The 19,846-nt window shown below is 44.8% G+C and overlaps 2 long non-coding RNA genes across 2 annotated transcripts in view; one reads left to right on the forward strand and one right to left on the reverse strand.

Moving 5' to 3' along the window:
* Positions 1-1,438: 1,438 nt before the first annotated feature.
* LOC111774702 (uncharacterized) overlaps positions 1,439-19,846 on the forward strand; it is a 36,571-nt gene continuing 18,163 nt past the window's right edge. The window contains exon 1 of the long non-coding RNA XR_002809847.2: positions 1,439-1,684. This is a non-coding gene — a long non-coding RNA (uncharacterized lncRNA). The remainder of the gene's footprint in view (positions 1,685-19,846) is intronic.
* LOC138915255 (uncharacterized) lies at positions 12,275-18,561 on the reverse strand. Its single transcript, XR_011420942.1, has 4 exons — positions 18,410-18,561; positions 17,611-17,687; positions 13,790-13,972; positions 12,275-13,014 (listed from the first exon to the last, which is right to left on the reverse strand). It is a non-coding gene; the product is annotated as an uncharacterized lncRNA (long non-coding RNA).

Consider the following 19,846-nt stretch of genomic DNA (forward strand, 5'->3'; position numbering starts at 1 on the left):
TTCTAGATTCTGGTGACCTCATGTCAGTTCAAGGGCAAAGTTCTGGAAATTCCGTGGAGGCCTTGTGTGCAATGCTCCTCCGTGTGACGACTGCCTCCGGGTGGCTTGGGCTTCAGAGTGAGTCTGCAGCGGGGCCAGTGCTCCCGGGCTCCCCAGCGCCCTGGGCTTGTTTTGACTGTACTTCGTTGTCGTCTCTGAGCTGGGGCTGTGGTGGTTTGGGGAGGCAAAGCTTCACAGATGACAGGTCAGACTGTAAACACTCCACCCCCATTCCATCACAAAAACCAGTCCAAGGAAAACACCAGAAGCTAATTGAAACTAAAACAACAGCACAAATATTTGTGGGGGCAGAAATTCAAACAAGGCTAGCAAAAACAAAGAGTGCATTTCAGATTGGGATTAATTAAACTAAAAGAAGCATAATGGTATCTAATGGGAATCTTTTTACCATTACATCTGATACCTTCAAATGGTTGTCACAACGGGGAGTATAAAGTTATATAAATTATTTACTCAAAATTGTAATTAATTTCAGCTGTTTGCCTTCACACTGATTGTCTACTGTTGCACAGTGTCAGAGGAAGGGCCCGGGAATGGAGGATAAAGGCCACAGGAGTTGTGTAACTTTGAGCCTGTCACCTAACCCTGTCCAAAGTAGCCTTCAGTTTCTTCAGCTGAGAGGAAAAGAACAGAAGAGAGGAGAAGAGAAAAGACAAGGAGGGATGGGGGAAGAGAGACAGCTGTGAAGACACGCTATCACGCAGAGGGCCTGAACTATATGATCTCTAACGTATTGGCTCAGGCTGTGGACTCGAACCCAGGAGCCCTGGTGCAAATCCCAGCTCCATAATTTACTGGCTGTGTGACCATGACAAATCCCTTAGCTTCTCTGTGCTTCCTTTTCCTTATTTGTAAAATCAATCTCTTTGTGTTGTTGTGAGCATTAAATTAGTAAAGTATGTAAGTACTGCAAATAGTGCCTAGCAGGTAGTAAGTACCTGGTGTTAGGTGTTACTCTTGTTATTAGGTGATCTTTACTTGGAGGACAAAACAATGTGCACTAGAGAAGAGGAAAAAAGGAGGGGATTTCTCTAAGGATTCTGTGCTTTCGATTAGGGAATGAATAGCAGAAAAGAAAGAAGCTAATATTTAAGTACTTATTATATATGAAGCTACTATATTCCCATTGACTAGATCAGAAATAATACAAATGAGGACTCAAAAAAAATTTGTTCTAGGAATGAATAATCCTGTGGAGTAAGTTTTGGTTTTTTAAAATTCCTATTTTTCAGGAGAGTAGTCTGAAGATCAGAGGGGTTAAGTAACTTGCATGCAATCACACAGCTAGCAACAGCTGAGCTGGGTTTTGAACCCAGGTCTCTATGGCTCTGAGGCCCCTGCTTCTCCCATTATACCATGATGCCTCCTACAAGGGGTTGGAGAGGAAGGGGACACTCATGTGTCCTGCCAGAGTGGGACAGGGCTCCTGCTTGGTGATAGCTGCCCAGCAGAGCAGGACCAGGAGGGCAGTAACTGTGTGCCCCTCCTCCCCCTCCCTTCCAGCTGCTGGCGTCATCCGACCCTCTCCTCACCCCTCTCAGCGAACACCACGAGATCAGCTTGACACAGGGTTGTTGCATGCGAAAATCAGCGGGACATGGGGCTGACCCTCGGCTGGTGTAATGTAGGTATTCAGCGTTTGCGTTATCCTCTCAGCCAGGACGCGGTGCTTGCCCCTCTCTCTGCGCTCCTGTCTGTCCCTCGTGCTCCCTTCACCTCTGCAGCAGTCCTGCCCCGCTGCCCTCTACATGCCTGGCAGAGGCGTTCCTCTTGCCGACCGCTGTACGGCCGTCGGGACACGGAGGGGTCTGAGGCGCGGCCCCGCCCCGAGGGCTTCCCGCGGAACAGTGGGGATGGAGCGGTGATGGAGGCGCGGAGCGCGGCAGCAGGATAGGGCGGCTGGGTCTGCGGGGGCGCTGGGGAGAGCTCCGCGGGGCAGCGGTGTGCGAGCTGGGGAGGAGTTCGAGGGGCGCGAGGAAGGGAGAAATAGGGACGACCCCAAACGCAGAGGCCCAGACTCGCGAAAGCGGTGAGAAGGTCAGGGGAGCACACGCACAGGGCGCCCGGGAGGACGTGGGGCCGCGGGGAAGGCCCGCGCAGCGCTGGGGGACGGCGGGGGCTGCAATGTCCCAGGGTCCGGGGGCCAGGGAGCCGTGAAGGAGGGCAGGGATGTGGTCCGACCGGTTTGTAAGAAGCTCGTTCGCTCGGGCAGTAGTTCAGATGCTGCTGCGGTGTGCGGATAGATTTAAGGAGGACGAGCAGTCAGGGGGCTGTCTCTCCAGTTCATCTCCGTGTCCGGGGTCCCCTCTATGGCAGGTGACAGAGGCAGAATTGAAAAGTGTTGCGGTGGCATCGTCAGGATTTGGTGACTGGCAAGCGTGAAGACTCAGGGAAAGAATCAGGCCCTGTTTCTAGTTGAGAGGCTGGGCAGGTGGCGACCCTTTAAGGGAGGGCGGAAAAGCCGGAGGAGGACAGCTCTGGCTCGCACTCCCGCAGTGTAAGGGGGATAAAACTCTGCTCTGCCAAAAGCACCCACAGGGAATTTCCCTCCCGGACCCTGGGCAGGGAGGGCGCTGAAGCCTGAGAGCCGGGCTGGGCGCGGGGAGCGCTCGGAGCAGAGGCGGTCCTCCCACGGAAGGCAAGGGACTTCTGAGACCCCGAGTAAGTGCCCAGGCGCTCGGCTCTGCGGAAGGCACCTCGTCCGTTCCTTCTTCCATCCCTTCCCTAGCTGAGCGCCTGCCGGGAGCCGGCGGGGAACTACCTGCAGGGAAGCGGAGGTGGAAGAGCCAGTGCGTGTCCACAGACCAGTGACCAGCTCCGCGTGTTAGAGAACGAGCCATGCTGTGGTAAAGGGAGACGGGCAAAGGATGGGGTCGGGAAATGCTTCCCGGAGGAAGTGGTACCCGAGTTGGATCTTGAGAGGTTTGTAGCAGTTGGCCGAAGTATAGGACCTGTGCCTTCCAGCTGGGGAAGCAGCCTGAGCAAAAGGGTAGGGAGGAAGCAGTTGGAACCGGCAAGAGATTCAGGTGCACGAAATAGGGAGCAGGTGACCGTGGATTTTAAAACTGAACTTGGAAAAAAAAAAAAGGTAACTATGTGAGGTGATGCATGTGTTAATTAAGTTGATTTTGGTATCATTTCACAATGGACACATATATCAAATAACACCGTATGTCTTAAAAAAAAAAGTCATGTTATACAACGTAAATGAATACAATTTTTATTTATCAATCATACCTTAATAAAGCTGGAAAAAAGATGAACTTTGAGCAGTTTCAGAAGAGTTGTTCCGCAATAATAAGAGCCTCATGTCAAGTAGCAATTCCCCCAACTCTGATGGGACCAAGGGGCTACACCGGCAGAACCTGCTGATGACAGAAGTCGTTCCACTTGGGTCAGATTCCTCACACTTGTTCGAGAACACACCCCCTGTCCCCCATTCCTAGTGTGGAGGGATGGACACGGCCGGCCTGAGCCCTCTCCAGAGTGTGTGTGGTTTGTTCACCAATTACCCCGGCAGCCATTTGCTGAGTAAACCATCACACAGTGCTCAGTTCATGGTGTGGCTTCATTCAATCCATCTTGGAGGCCCAAGGAAAGAAATGCCCAGGTGTATTTTACAGTTTCCTGTGGACCAGGTGGGTCTTTCCTGACCGCGGCAGGCAATATTTGTTTGGGTGTCAGAATGGTCAAACTAGCAGAGCACCAGTCTTTCCTGCTGGCTGCCCTATACTTTCACCTTGATGAGTTACAGCTGCTCAAGTGGGTCAAAACATCTGCTTTTCTCTCCTGATACCCCTGGTATCTCCTTTCACTGGACTGGAGTCAGGACATCCAGGTCTCATCCATGTTCTGCAACTAGTTCCCCCGGCAAATATGGACCAGGCATAACCTCTGTTTCTTCATTATGAAAATGAGGGGCTGGGTTACAATTCCCTAGGGCCTCGTCAACACCCAACGCTTGGCAGACATGTTCAGATCGAGGTAGCTTCTAAGTATCTTGCTCATCCTCGTGGCCTCCTAATGGGGAGCATGGCTTATTAACATGAGTGTCCAACTTCAGCATTCCTTTAGTGAGGTACCAGTAAATGATCTATTCTACCTCTCTCCCTCTCTTAATTTTCTTCCTGGAATCTCCTCCCCAGATTGAAGAGCTGGAGAAAGAGGAATCCCTTTCAGCTGTATATTTTAGAAACCATCAATGATGCCATTCAGTTTTAACAGGTTTCCTTTTCTCCTCATTAGAGGAGCCAGGAATTTCCACTTGATCTTCTGTTCTCACCTTGCTAGACAATCCCACCTAATCATTGCAAGTGTACAGAGAACGAACATGAGCTAGGAATTAGCTACTGTTCTGTGCTTGTATGATAAATAGAGCACATGGAGGAAACCATTAGTTTAAGCCGGAAGAAAGCTAAGCAATTTACAGACAACATAAGAAAGTATAAACTGAAAATTAATTACCCGTTTTGGAAATATCATAGTTTTTCAGATTATTATAAAGTTCCAAAGGAAAACTTGGAAACCAACTAGTTCTACTCTTTCTTTTTATAGATAAGGAAATTTAAGACTAAAATAAGCTAACTCACACAAGGTTGCGACAACGTTATTTGGTCTTATTTTGGGGACTTGTGAAATAAAGTGACAAAGAAAAAAAGAAGGGCTAATCTTCTAATACAGAGTTCAGCAAACTTTTTCTTAAAGGGCCAGATAGTAAATATTTTAAGTATGGTCCATACAGTCTCTGTCATTGTGGCGGAAGTATCACAGACGTGTAAATGAATGGGAATGGCTATGTTCCAATAAAACTTTATTCACAAAAAGAAGTGATGACACAAGGATGGTTGTAACAAAAAGAGAAAGAAACAGAAAACAAGCGTTGGTGAGGATGTAGAGAAAGTGGAAGTTGCATACTTCCAATTGCTGATAGCAATGTAAAATGGTGCAGCTGCTGTGGAGAGCAGTCTGGCAGTTCCTCAGAAAGTTGAACAGAGAACCACCACATCACCCAGCAATGCTACTTCTAGGCATACACCCCAAAGAGCTGAAAACAGGGGCTTAAGTACATGTACACACATGTTCACAGCAGCACTATCACGATCGCTAAAAGGCATAAGTAGCCCAAATATCCATCAATGGATAAACAACTTGCTGTACACATATCCAATAGAATATTCTTCAGTCATAAAAGGGAGAGAAGCACTGACATATGCTACAGCATGGATGAACCTCCAAACCATTACGCTAAGTGAAAGAAGCCAGACACAAAAGGCTACATATTGTATGATTTCATTTACATGAAGGATCCAGAATAGATAAACCCATAGAGACAGAACACAAATGGGTAGTTGCCAGGGGCTGGGGGGAGGAGGGAATGGGGAGAAATTGCTTAACGGCTACAGGGTTTGACTTTGGAATGATGGAAATGTTTTGGAACTAGATAGAAGTGATTGCAGAACACTGTGAATGTACTAAATGCCACTGAATCGTTCACTTTAAAACAGTTAATTTTATGTTATACAGATTTCACCTCAATAAATTATATTTTTAAAAAAACAGGCAACAAGGTGGATATGGCCCATAGACTATAATATGCCAATTCCTATTATAAAAGAGGGAATAGAGTGGTTCAATGAATAGTGAGCTTTCATTGTCAAAGATGTTTGTTGTTATCATAATTATTTATACTGTCAAGGAACAGAAATAAAGCAATTTTCCAGGTTTAATATTTTCCGAGCCAAGAATATTAATGAGCATGAAGATGCCTCCAAACCCAACTAGGTGGGTTTTGGACAAATTTCAGACTAAATTTAAATTCATCAAATCTTTTGGTAAAGACCAAATTCAATGTTGAAGGGCTTTTACTATTTTTAGAACACATTAGACATTTCCCATCTCAATTCTGGGAACTAAAATAAATGTTTGAGCCTTTTTGTCAACTTCCTCTTTCTAAGGAAGAAGAACCTAGAAAAGTCTCATGTAAAATGTGCCAGAAGCTTTTGGAACATCAAAGAATTCCTAAGAAACAAGGGAATTAGTTCATTGTAAAAGAATCTGAGAGATACGAAATAGTTTTATTTAATAAATACACAGGGTGATTCTTTCTCAAAGACAGTTTAAGAGATTTAATCAATTTGGGGTTCAATGACCCCAAAGCTATGTCTAATTCAGACACGAAAACAAACTGTGAGAAGACTGCACGCTTGTGGAAAGATGAGACATTCTCATGTGAAACTGACAGCTTGACCTGATAGGCTCTCTGCTATTTTAAATGAATTTTAACAGTTAGGAAACATGAGAGAAAGACCTGTTTTCAAAGGAAAAGAAGGTAGAAAAGAATTGATGTCTGTGATCTGACTTTTGTGTGCTAGGCCAGTGTAGGGGAGAAAGACAATTCCTCTCCCCTCTGGGTCCTTCTGGCTGGTCTCAGAATTAAATTGACATGAGACAGAATAACAGGAGAAAACCAACAAAGTTTAGTAACATGTATACATGGGAGAAACCCAGGAAAACTGAGTAACTTGCCAGAATGGCTGAAGTTGTCACCTTAAATATCGTCTTCAGCTAAAGACAAAGGAGGGTGTTGAAGGTAGTGGTTTGGGACTTAGAAGGGGAGGGAGGCAATTCATGTGGAGAGGGAAAAGCACACGTTTTGTAGAGAGAACTCTGATAAGAGTGGCCGAGTGGTTAAGTTCCCTAGCTCCACTTTGGCGGCCCAGGGTTTCACAGGTTTGGATCCACAGCGTGGACCTGGCAGAACTCATCAAGCCATGCTGAGGCGGCGTCCCACATGGCAGAAGTAGAAAGACTTGACTTACAACTAGAATATACAACTATGTACTGGGGGGGCTTTGGGGAGAAGAAGAAGAAGAAGAAAAAAGAAAGAAAGAAGATTGGCAACAGACGTCAGCTCAGGGCTAATCTTTAAAAAAAAAAGAGTGGGCTTAGCAAGGAGCCTCACAGTCTACTGATACCCAGAGTTATCTATGGTGATGGCCTGTCCTGGGGACAGGGCTTGTATCTTAAATTCTTTTAGGCAGTTAGGGGGAAGGTCAAAGTTTCTTTCACAGTCTCTAGTCCTTAACCAAAGAGATGCGTTTTGGAGTGGCCAATTCTGATCCCCCACACCAACTTTCCCAGGTGACAGAGTTGCCATAGTGCCATTTTGCTGGAGGACAAGCACCCCTTAGGTGGCTTTTATTCAAAGAACAGCTGTATTTAAAGTTATGACAGGGCCCATGGAGGCTTTTAAAGAGTCACTAACAAGAAGGACCGCGTGACTTAGAGTGGCTCATTCTGAGTGCGGACTGTCTTTCATGGCACCGTTTCTAACTCAGATGCCTGGAATTCTGGGGTGTCTCCCTTTCTCCTTCTGGAGACATCAAACAGTCCTTCCTTACGTTTTAGGGTGAATGAGTTTAAGGCAATGGGTGTTTACATTTAGCCAAATTTAACTGTGAAATAACAAGTACTGTTTCCTGAGTTCTGGTTCTGGGGAGCAGATTGGAAAAGAGCATTTCTGGGCAGAAGCCTCCTTAAGGACCCTGAACTTTCACTTTACAGGGGTTCCCAATTCTGCCCAAGTCTAAGGCTGGCGTCGGAAGTGTCAACACTGGCTTTGGGACCATGGATGAGAAACTCTCGGGATGAATGGCAGACACCAGAAGGCTTTAGGACGTTTGTAGTTGTGGAAGGTTCATTTAGCTCCGCCTCTTAGGTTGAAAAGTTGTTCACAGTGGGGGTGAGAGGAGGGCTGTTGGTGATTCTTTTTTCTTTGTGCTTTGCTGTACTTTCTGAATGAGCTGGATTACTTTAATAATCAGTAAAAAAAAAAAAATCTAAAAAAATGTGAAATTAAAGAAAACGTTTTCTGACTATAAGTTACTTTCACTGGCCCAGAGACCCGTCCAAACTTTCATTCAATTTGCCATTGCCACCCTTTTGAAACTGCTTCTTAAGAGAATTGCGATAGGAAAATTCCAAGAATTACTCTGGCTGTAGCTTTTGGTCAGACAGATCGATGGTTTCTCTCTACACAGCCCTGGAGAGCGGGAAGGATTAGATGTTCCAATCCCACTGGGGTACGGACCGATCACCACGCTTGGTTTGATTGAAAGAGACAGCTGGGATCGTTGTTGGAACTGTTCTGCCCCTGTGTGTGGAGATGCAGTCTTAGAAATAGTTACCCTTTTGTACCACTGCCCACATCCTTAAACTAAAATGCCACAAATGCTGTGCTCTCTGTTTATGATCTTTTCTTCCCTATTTGATTGTGGAAGGACAGGAGAAAGGGGGGATGGATGAATGGGGGGACCGTAGGATTCTGCATCCACATGGACTTCAAGGAGACCTGGATAGAAAGGAAAAGGAGTGTTTAAAAATATACTTAATATATATTCCACATTTATATTTTATTTACATGTACTTTATATATAATATATATTTTAAACACTCTTCCTTCTTATCCATGTCTCCTTCATGTCGATGATGACGTGGTACCCTGGGGTCCATTCATTCATCCATGTGTATATATTTGGAGGCTGTCTCACTGTCTTTCAGATCATAGGTATGTACTATTTTACAAATTTTCTCTGATCTTCAGTGCCCGTATTTTATACTTGTGTTACTATAAACGTTACACCTTAGGTTAGTGTCAGTGTCTGGAAAAAGGTAGAATACTTTACTATCAAAGAAAGTTGCTGGGCCTGGCTTGACTTTTGAGAGCTGTAATGAAGGGTCTAATTACCAAACCAGAGCCACTGAGCCAGCCACTTTCATCTTGGTGCGATGGGAGCAGCCAGCCCCTCCTGGCCCTGCCGGGTTAGAGTATGTGACGGCAGCAGATGGGTGTTCCACAAACCACAGGGCAATCTGTTGTCTTGGAGTCATACCTCAGACTGAAATTAGGCTGAAAGCTGTATCATGTTAGAATAATTATAATTCTCCCCTTTTAGATATTTACACTATGTGGTAAGATTATAATGTCAATGGTTCAAGTTTCAAATATTCCATACAGATGCCTTCTTTGGGAGTGGGGTTCCTCTCCTTTCCTGGGCAGTTAGAATTTTTGCCAACAAAATTCCCCCCCGCCATGCTCGCTTTTTTCCCCTACAAGCTGTTTGAGACACATCACCTGTCTTTAGTGGAATGCATTCTTGTTTCTATTTATGAGCCCTTGAAAGTAAAGCATGTATGATAGAAACTGTTCGAGTTTCTGCAGAGACTGGCCCATTTGAACTCCATGTCATGTCTCGGTTCCAATCTGGGTTTTGCATATTTGGAGTATCACATCTTGCAATGAAAACATGACTTTGATAAGCTGCCTAGGTCAACCAAGGACTGGAACAGATGATCTCTTTTGCAATCAAGATGATTTAAGAGAGTCTGGCCATCTGTTTCAGCCTGGCACTCTGTATGTTGGTGAGGTCATCATATTCCAAACTCTTAGCATTGCAAGTTCAGCTACTGTCTCATCAGATCCCCTAGAACAAATCAGTCTTTGGGAGACTGATTGCCAGTAATCAAACTCCCAAAAGGCTGATGGATAAGCCCACCTCATTATGTGCTTGTCAGGATTAACGGAGAGACTGGATGTAAAGCTTACTCACCCCTGGCCTGGCACAGATAGTAAGTGTTCTGTAAATGCTGGCTTTTATGTTATCCAGTGACCTATCAAACAGTATTTGCAGCACAGGATAAACACCCACAAATATTTACTCTTTGGCTCCTTCCCCTAGATTCTAGAATCCATACAGAGCACCATCCTTCTATCAGGCACTCAGTTACAACATGATTAAAAAGGTCACTTTCGAAAAAGGTTCCGGTCCTAAGGATGCACCAGGCCCACACTCCAGGGCACTCTCGTCTCTGGATTGGTGGCAGAAGTGCTCTTGTCTCTGATTATATCTGGCAGAGCTGCTGGCCGGTGTTTACCACTCGGTTTGAAGTGCTGTGCTTCCGCGGACGGCTAATCTTATCCATTATGCGTTGATTCCTGTTCGTTTCCACTGTGATTAATAGTGCCTGTAGGTGGGAGGTTCCTGGCTACGTCTGCAGGCTGCGGTGGCAGAAGCGCCATGCCCACCAAGGAAGCGCGCACCGTCTGCGCTCAGGGAGTAGTCGATGTGCTGGGTTGTTAGGGCGGTCCGCAGAGTTCGGTGAAATTCGTTGTAGTGCCAACACTTAACACAAAGTTATGCGCATGGTCCGAAGAAATGCTCCACTCCCGATTTCTGTTGTGCCTTGAATTGCGGTGCCCCGTCCCAGCCCCCGCCTTTCGAGGTAATCAACGAAGCTCTTGGGAAACAGAAGACAGAGCCCTAAAGGACCAAGATCTGAAACTGGTTAGGGTTTAGCGGGAGTACGGAGTGAGGAAACAGTCTAGAGCACAAAGGTCAGCCGGGCTGAGAAGGCCTGACAGCAAGGTGGGGCTAGGGCAGGGGTCAGGGTGCCTGGCAGCCAGGGGCCAGCAGGAAAGCCCATCACACTCCCAAGTGGTCTGAGGGGAAACAGGCCTGTGGAAAAGAGGTAGAAAGTGGAGTGGGAGCTGAAGTCAGCACTGTCCTCCTTTGCTATAGGGCCCCAGGGTGGATTCTGTTTATGACGATGCTACCTGTCGTGGGATGAGAGAGTTGCAAAGCATTTGGAAGAGCGTGACAACTAAGATGAGAAGTTAACATAACCTCTACTCTGTCTATTCTTGCCTGCCTTGTGGGGAATCAGAGCTGGGTGTCCACAAACGGTTAATCTTCATGGAGTGGTAGGAATTCATCCTCCTCTCCTGAGCCGCACAGCAATCTGTCATCTACCTGTCTGCAGCAATGTGATAGGCCGCAACTCTTCAACATCGACTCAAGAGACACGCAAGAAATAACAGTTTCATTGAGATTCTGACTTAAAAAGGAAAACACAAACAAATCTATGCAGGTTTGAGCCAGGGAGTTAATAGTCTTACTAACAGGGAAGTCTTCTCAGAGCCTCAGCATGATCAGTGTTTCTTTGAGAAGTGGTGGGGAGGGGTGAAGGAAATCACCTACAGGGCTCTGTTTCTCCTTGTCATTAAATCCACCGAGGCCAGTCTGGGCATTTGCTTCTGCAGATGACCAGAGACCCAGGTCAAATTACCATTAGGAATGTGCCTGGTGCTCCTGCTACGATAGGGGACCTCCCTGCATCTTCTCCCCAGCATCCCAGGTGTGTGGCCTGAGCCACAGCCAGTGTGCTCTCCTGATTCCTCATGGACCTGCCCAGGAGTGAGAGCAGCTTTCCCGGTGGATGTGCACATGAATCCCTGCTGGATGTGCACATGAATCCCTGCTGGTGGAGGCAGGAACGCCTCCCAAGGACAAGGTCGCAGAGGGGCCAGGCTGAGCTCAGTGGGGGTGGCCTTGGCCAGGCAGGGCTCCCAGTGCCTCAGACCCTTGACTCTCCTATTCCACACTCCCATTTCCTCTGATCACTCTCAGGTAATGTAAAGAGAGGGAGGAAGTCATTAAAGCATAGCCCTGGGCATCACCACCCATAGGCAAGTCCCCTGTCTTTATTAGAGAGAGATGTGCCAGTTATCATGATCTTTCAGCCCCCTACCGGTACTTGGCCCTGCCAATGATGGGCACTAGAAGGCAGCTGGAGGGTTAGAGGAGGAGCAGGCACCTGCCCTTTTCTGCACTGCTTGTCACCGCAGCAATGAGTCTTCATCTTGGCAGCCACAGTTCATTCCAGGAGCCAGAAGTGGTAGTTTTCAGGTTTCCCAACCTGGCTCCCCCTCAAAGACACCAGCACTATCTGGGCTTCTCTGGCTCGGGTGATAGCTGCTTCCTACAGTGACTGTCATCTCTATGTTCTCACCTCCCCTTTTTGAGCTCCAAAACCTGTTTTACCAATTCTATTTTAGAAATCTCTTAAAATAGCTAGTGTTATTTCTGACTGACACAAGTGGCTCTCTCAGTAATTCACTCCATTAACATTCATGGAGGGCAGACCTGGGCTAGGCTCGCTGCTGGATGCTGTGATTTCAAAGATAAACAAAATGTGTCTCTACTTTTGAGGAAATCAATGTTGAATAACAATAGCAAACATCTGTATAGAACTCCTACTTTGCAAATCACTCTTTTACATAAAATTTCACTTACTCCTTACATTGCCCTTATTACCACACAAAATTGCGGTTCTCTTGCCCATTGTCCATAAACAGACAATTAATTATGGCATCAGCTTTTAGGAGAGAAATCAGCTTTATTCTGTGGGATTGATCTGCAGGGAGACAGGGGCCATGTGGCCTCAGATATGTCTCCCTGATTCAGGATTTGGGGTGAAATTTAAGAGGTTAGGGAGAATAGGCTGTCACATGGAAACACTGGTGGGATAGGTTTTCATTGGTAGGCTTCAAGCATTTATGGTAAAGTTCTAAACATTTATGACAGTGTTCTGAACATTTATGATGAAGTTCTAAACTTTTATGATAGGGTTCTAAACATTTATGATGAGGTGGGGAAGGAATTTTGACACCGGTTCTTTCTGAATGAGGCACCCCTGGCTTCTGGTAAGAGTCTGATGTTTAAGTTCTGGTCATGTCTTGGTCTCTGAGTCCCATGGGGATGAGAATCTTTGGTTCTGCGGTCACTTCAGGTCAAGATTTCTTCTTCTGTGCATGCTCTGGCTACGTGACTTTGAATTTTCTGGAAGGCAATTCTTAATCACTCTTTTGATAAGAGATGGGGTCAGTTGAACTGGTCCTAGAAGACCCATGGTTACAAATCCTCCCTTTTTGTTCTTCATTCTGCAATCTTGAGGGACATAGGGTGATAACTGCTCTAGCTTCCTCCTGCTGATAAGGGGTGTAAGTTGTTCCATCTCATTAAATCAGTCTCTTAGTAAGATGGTGATGTTGGTGGGCTCCCAAAGTTAGGCATATGTTGTGTAAACAAGTAACCACGTATTTAATAAGAAGAATTTCTAGAAAAACAAGGTTAATAGTTAGAGCAAATTATAAACCAGTTTCTGAGCTCAGGGGGCAGCCGGTCAAAAATATCTCTAGCTGTCAGGGTTGTAGCATCTTTTGCAGTTTGAAATGTCTCTGCTGATGTCATGGGTGTTCAGGTATCTTTCTGAGTGGCCTATACAGCAAGAGACATGAATCTCTCTTAAGTTTATATCAAGTTGTCTAGCTTTAGTTTGTAGGGCTTTAGGAAAAAAGGGTGGTTTCAGGTCTCAATGATTCCAAGTGAAAATGATGGAAACAATTGAAAACATTAGTTTGGAGATTTGTAGTCAGATATTTCATGAGACTAGAAGAATTCAGGATCCAGTCCAGTTTACATATAGAAAGCAAAAACTTCAAAGACAATTAACAGAACTAGAATCTAATACCCAGGAATGTGTACTATATTTTCTATTGAAATATTTTTTCTCTCTAAAATCATCCTCATTTTCACCAAAGACAGCCAAGTTAAGACTCATTGGTTTGAAAAATAAGTCTAGTTTCAATAAACTTGGCCCAATTGTTTACATAAGTACAGCAAGAATAGCAATTGATCATATAGGCTCTTTTAAATCTGCTTTGCTGGAACTTTTCATAGAGAATCTCAGATTGAACTTTAAAGGCCTCTCACAGCCAGGAAAGCCAAGGACTTGTCATCAGACTATGTTCCAATACCTATAGATTTTGGTGGATTCATCTCTTCTCTTGAGGTTCCTTGCATCTGCCAGGGAAGTGACCTTCTTTACTCACCTAGTAAGGTTGCTGGGAACCCTGTAAGCAAGGTACCAGGCCAATATTTCCAAGTGGCTTTATTCCATAAAGTCCAATCTTTGTTCCTCAGATCTGTCTTGTCATTTCTGAGACTGCATGTTTCTCTCAAATATGACATTTTGTCAAAGTTTTGGTAATATAACCAATGTTTCCAATCGTGTCCTGTTATAAGGAGAACAGATTCTTATTGAACTTATGCAAATAACTGTACTGATGTGAAAACAATACTCACTCACTAAGAGTTTCCAAATTCTGGAGGTAGAAGGTAGGATAATAAAGATAATAGAGACAACATCAGCTTTGACCAATAAATATAGAATAAAGGCTGCATGTCTGCATCATATCCAACACTGATAAGTCTACAGGTGTATCCAATTTAATCAAACCAACAACCTTAAATAAACTTTCAGTTACCAAAGATTAATTTATATCATGTTAACGTAATAGACGTTTGGGTTACTTGCTATTACATTTAGAAATTATATAAGCATTTACATTAAGCCAGTTGACTAGAGCTCTTTAGAAATTATACCATCCACAGGTAAGATTATACACACACACACACACACACACACACACACATACACAGAGACTCTGCAGCTACTATTTTAAAATTACTGCCATGAGTCAGGTAAGTAATACAAGGCTCGCTAATTATGAATTCAAATTTTGTTTTAAGTCTTTTTACTAATATTTGTGGAAAAGACACTCAAGATGCTAGATTTTTTTAAAAATATTTATTTATTTATTTATTTATTTTATGATTTCATTTTTTCCTTTTTCTCCCCAAAGTCCGCGAGTACATAGTTGTATATTCTTTGTTGTGGGTCCTTCTAGTTGTGGCATGTGGGACACTGCCTCAGCGTGGTCTGATGAGCAGTGCCATGTCCGCGCCCAGGATTCGAACCAACGAAACACTGGGCCGCCTGCAGCGGAGGGCGTGAACTTAATCACTTGGCCACAGGGCCAGCCCTCAAGATGCTAGATTTTTGGCAAGGGTGCTGTTATGGCTGTTTTTCTTTCCTTTTTCCCTTTTTTTTCTTCAGTCTTAGGAATTGGTGATGGGCTTAGATATTTCCCAGAGAGTTTGCAAGCTCTTTGAGATAAGGAAAATGGGTGGAATCTGAACTGCCTCTAGAGCTGCATTCCCACTCTTGCAAGGATTTTTTTTTAATGACAGTTGCTCTTAATTCCTTAGAAATTGGGTTGTAACTTAAATGACATTATAAGTTGACCTACCTGTCCAACTATATCAAAAAGGCACAAAGAAATGATTCAAGTTTTCTCCAAGATGGAGTTTCTGGGGCATATTTGCCTTATCAGTTTCTAATGTCCCAATATCTATGAGCATTTTTTTTTTTTTAAATATTGGCACCTGAGCTAATAACTGTTGCCAATCTTTTTTTTTCTCTGCTTTTTCTCCCCAAGTCCTCTCAGTACAGAGTTGTATATTTTAGTTGTGGGTCCTTCTAGTTGTGGCATGTGGGATGCCACCTCAGTGTGGTCTGATGAGCGGTGCCATGTCCGCGCCCAGGATCCAAACCAGTGAAACCCTGGGCTGCCAAAGTGGAGCACATGAACTTAACCACTTGGCCATGGGGCTGGCCCCTCTGTGAGCATTTTGAGAGGAACAGGGGAGGTTTGGGGATTGGTAAAAGGACAAGTGAACTTTGAGCCATCTTCTAGAACCATACAGGGATTTGCAAAACAAAAGGATTTGCAAGACAAAGATGGTTGTTTCCAGTTCCCCAAAGAAATGGACTACGGTCTGAATGATAAAATAGGTTGACCCACCCTTTCAGCTACACTTTTCCAATTGCTTCCTTATATCAGGGAGATTTTTAACTTAAGAAGTGAATCAAAAGATTTTTATGTTCTAAAACTTCAGGACAATGTATCACACCTTTAAAAAGTCTGCACAAAGTGGAAGGCCCTCTTTCCAAGTGCACAATTCAAATCTAGACCAATTTATGCTGGGGGTGGGGTGCTTTCATTAGCACCTGTAAGACCATGAGAGGAAGCTGAGACCCCAAATTTGATTAGGTTCTTAAGACTAGTCATTACCAGAGCTCTCCAAATTTTTTTCCAATTTAGAAGTTTTTCCAATTTAAGGCTCTGTCTCTGGCCATTGACAAGTAAGGTCTTAACAGCAATTCTTAACCAATAAGCCTTTTAGGGCTTAATTATGGATGCAAGAGGTGTCCCCAAAAGAGAGTGCAAAAGAAGTAGAAAGTTCACTCCCCAAAATAATCTAAGAAAGCAAAGGCCTTCGTTGCACAGGTGGTAGTGTACTAACAGGCAATGAAGGATGAGACAACAAAGGGCCCCTGATGGACTGGGGCCCCTCATGACAAACATCCCTGAGATCTGATACAGCTGGACAGAGAGAGTACGCCTGGGAACCCCAGTCTACTTGACTGGCCAAAGATGCACGCTGGTACATGCATCCTCTGGATGGCAGAGACCAAAGAGGTCACAAAGCTAAGGTCTCAAAACATGGACTGAGGGCCCGCCCAGACAACAGGCTTGTGGAGATGCCTGTGTCTTGCCCTATGGTTTTTTTCCTTTTTATGACAAGTGACACAAAAGACAGAGACAAGAAAAAATAGTAACCATCTCTGGGAGGAGAAGGATCAGTAAACCAATGAGTACTCAAACCAATTTCTCAGAGTTGCTGAATGATCCACCATCTGGCCATTTTCTCTGGATTTTAAAGACTATCGTGGCCATGTGGTTTTATAAAAGAATATTAAGCTTTTTCTGTTTCATGGGCTTGTAGCCTAAAATTGCCCAGTTTGAGAGAATGTAGCCTGAGGGACTACAGGTGGGGATTGAAATAGCATTTCCCATTGTTTCAGAATTTAGACGTGGCCAGTCAAAAGTATATTTATGTTGCAGCTAGAACTAGATCTCTAAAATTTTGGGCATCCCCCAAACCAAGACCCTCACAATGAAGGCCAAACCAAGGCTTCCTTGTAATGGCCAATGCCATTCCCTTGAGGCTGATGGCAGTTTGGTAGGACCCCTAGCCACAAACCGGAGTGCGCCCTGCATTTCTTCTCTGCTGTTTCTTACCACAAAATGGAGTGCAACCGCATTTTTGCCCAATTGTATTTTGGGACCTCCAACCTGATGATTATTAAGCCAAGCCCTCAGGACACTAAACAAGCTTAATAGGATTGTGCAGTTCTTTGTAAACATTTACAACTTCTGGAAACTTTAGGTTTTGAACAATTATACGGGAAGGTGGCGAGCTTGACCTTTAAAAAATTTCTTTGTTACCTGGGTCTTAAAAAGGAGCCTCAAAGTGGCCACTGTAGTTTTAAATTATCCTGGGTTATCTTGCCACTTGTTTACAGTTATCCCCATTTTAGGAGGCTTTTCCCAAGGTGGCCACAACAAACAAGGTAATTTCTAAAGAGAGTTTGTTACGGTTACTGAGAAACTCAGTCCTCAAAACAGCCAATTCAATTTAGACAAACGTTAACACGCAACAATTCTACATATAACACAGACCAGAATACTAGCTGGTTTTCAGGAGTAGCTCAGAACCAGTGCCAGGAGCTACTCAAAACCAGATTGCCAGGGCAGCACACAATCTGTGCCAGCAGTTGCCCAGATCCAGAAGCAACTTCATGAGTGAAGCTTTCATCCTGCCTCTAATTACCTTGGGTGGTTCAGGCCCAAGCTTCGGGTCTCAGGCCACCAGGATTCCCCAGAATACAAGCCAAACTTGTATTTCCAGGAAATCAAACTAGAGAGACGAGGTAAGGGACAGACGCTTTCTTAAAGTTACTCACCGAGAGCCCAGAGACATCTTGACCCAGAAGCTGCATCTTCACCCCCTGCAAAAAAAACCTCCTTGGGGCTGGGAGCACTGCAGCAGAGGAAACAAGAATCTGGTCAGTTGAGCCTCTAGACAAAATTGTCTAGGCAGCTGCTTAGGATTGATGAAAAGACCCCACAGTCCACCAGGGGTTCCAAAGCCTTGGATGGGCAGTCACAGGACCTTGTCCTATCTGGTCACCAATTGTTACCACACAAAATTGGGGTTCTTTTACCCAATGTGCACAAACAGCCAATTAATTATAGCATCAACTTTTAGGGGAGAAATCAGCTTTATTCTGCAAGACAGCTCTGAGGGCACACGCCCCCATCTCCCTGCAGATTGATCTCACAGAATAAAGGTGATTTCTTCCCCAAAAGCTGATCTCATAATTAATTGGCTATTTGTGCACACTGGGCAAGAGAGCCCAATTTTGTGTGGTAACACCCTTATAGTGCAGGTATCATTTCCATTTACACATGAGGAAACTGCCGCGGAGAGATGCTAAGCAACTTTTGTAAAGTCACACAGCTAGTAAATAGAGAAGTCCCTGGACTTGACACCACACTTTCCCCAGGCTCCAAAAGCCATCAGGGGTTAGGTTAATTGGAATCTGATGTCTTTGTCACTTCTCACTTTAATTATTCCTCACTGTTTAAAGTGGAAGACACTTCGAGTTACCTTAGTCTACTGTCTGTCAGAGTGAGAGGGAGGGGAAAGGAGACAATTTGCAAGTGATCAAAAGATAGTCCTGATATTTAAGATTCTCTTACCTTTCATTTTTCGTTTTGGGGTCTTAGGCACCTCAAGTCCAGGTGTCAAAGGATCAGAGCATCTGCAGCCCAACTCTCCCACTGCTGAGGTCTCCCACCACATTGGAAGCTGGGGTAGGGTACAAAACTGCCCTCAGAGTTTCAGAAGAGGCAGAGTGGAGAGGAGGGGCTGGGGACAAGAGCTGAGCTTTGACTAGACACCGGCTCCTCCCTTTCCCATCCCTGCAGTGGCCGGTAGCTGCAGAGCTCGTGGTAGAGGTGTCCGGGGGTCACATGACTGGGCCTCACCTTCTTCAAGATCTCCGATTTAGTCTTATGGCAGCTTCTAGTGAGGTTGGGCATATAGTCGTATTTAGCAAGTGCATGTGCTGAAACAGTTGACTTGTTAAATGTGAACAAAATATATCACATTTTTAGTAACTCTGCTTTAGGAATTTTCCTCCTTCCACTGTCCCTCTACTTCCCCCTCCCTCCCTCCCTCCATTTCCCTTTTTTCTCTCTCTCTTTCTCTCTGTCACAGAGGCCCTAGTAGCTGACTTTTCCTTTAATTTCATACCAAGTTTGATAGAGATTTCTTGGTATAGCCTCTATTGGCAGTACACTTGGCATTTCAAACCATTTTTAAAAAAAGTTGTAAGTGGGTGGAGGATAATATTTGAGAAAATAATTGAATTTTTTCTCCAGGCCTTTTTTTTTTTTTTAAAGTACATAGTTGTGTGCTTTTAGTTGTGGGTCCTTCTAGTTGTGGCATGTGGGACGCCGCCTCAGCATGGCTTGACGAGTGGTGCCATGTCCGTGCCCAGGATCTGAACAGGCGAAACCCTGGGCCGCAGAAGTGGAGCGCTCGAACTTAACCACTCGGCCACAGGGCCAGCCCCTCTCCAGGCTTTCTTATACACATTAGCCTTCTCCCACCACTGGGGCACTGGGATATGATCCTGAATGCACTACCCTCAGGAGAGAGCTGACAAATAGACAGTCTTTCTATTTCATTCTAAGAGCTAGGTTTTTAAGAGAGAGAAGGGTTTTAAATTCTGAAAAATTTGGCTTTGACATCAATATCCAGTGGCTTCAGCATCCAGGGGTGTGTCAGAGCTGGCCTGCACCAGCTCAGGAGAGCAGATTGTGGACATCTTTTCTCAACTCCATGTTCAGTAGCTTGAAATCAACCATGGTGGAAGTGTGTACACCATGAAAATTGGCAAATACTACAAACCAGGGTTTTTTTTCCCCCTAAAAAATCAGTTGTTAAACATTCACCAACATATCACTGCTTTATTCCATTAACAATTGATTGGACAGTGCAAATGATGATGTAGAAACAGTTTCCCACCTCTATCTAGATAGAGATCCCACAGATTGTGGAAGGAGAGGGGATTAAGAGAAAAAAGCACAGGTGAACCACCCAGTAAACCCTTCTAGGCTGAAGCCAAGGAG

This window comes from Equus caballus, chromosome 8 (assembly GCF_041296265.1).
Source record: "Equus caballus isolate H_3958 breed thoroughbred chromosome 8, TB-T2T, whole genome shotgun sequence".
NCBI lineage: Eukaryota > Metazoa > Chordata > Mammalia > Perissodactyla > Equidae > Equus > Equus caballus.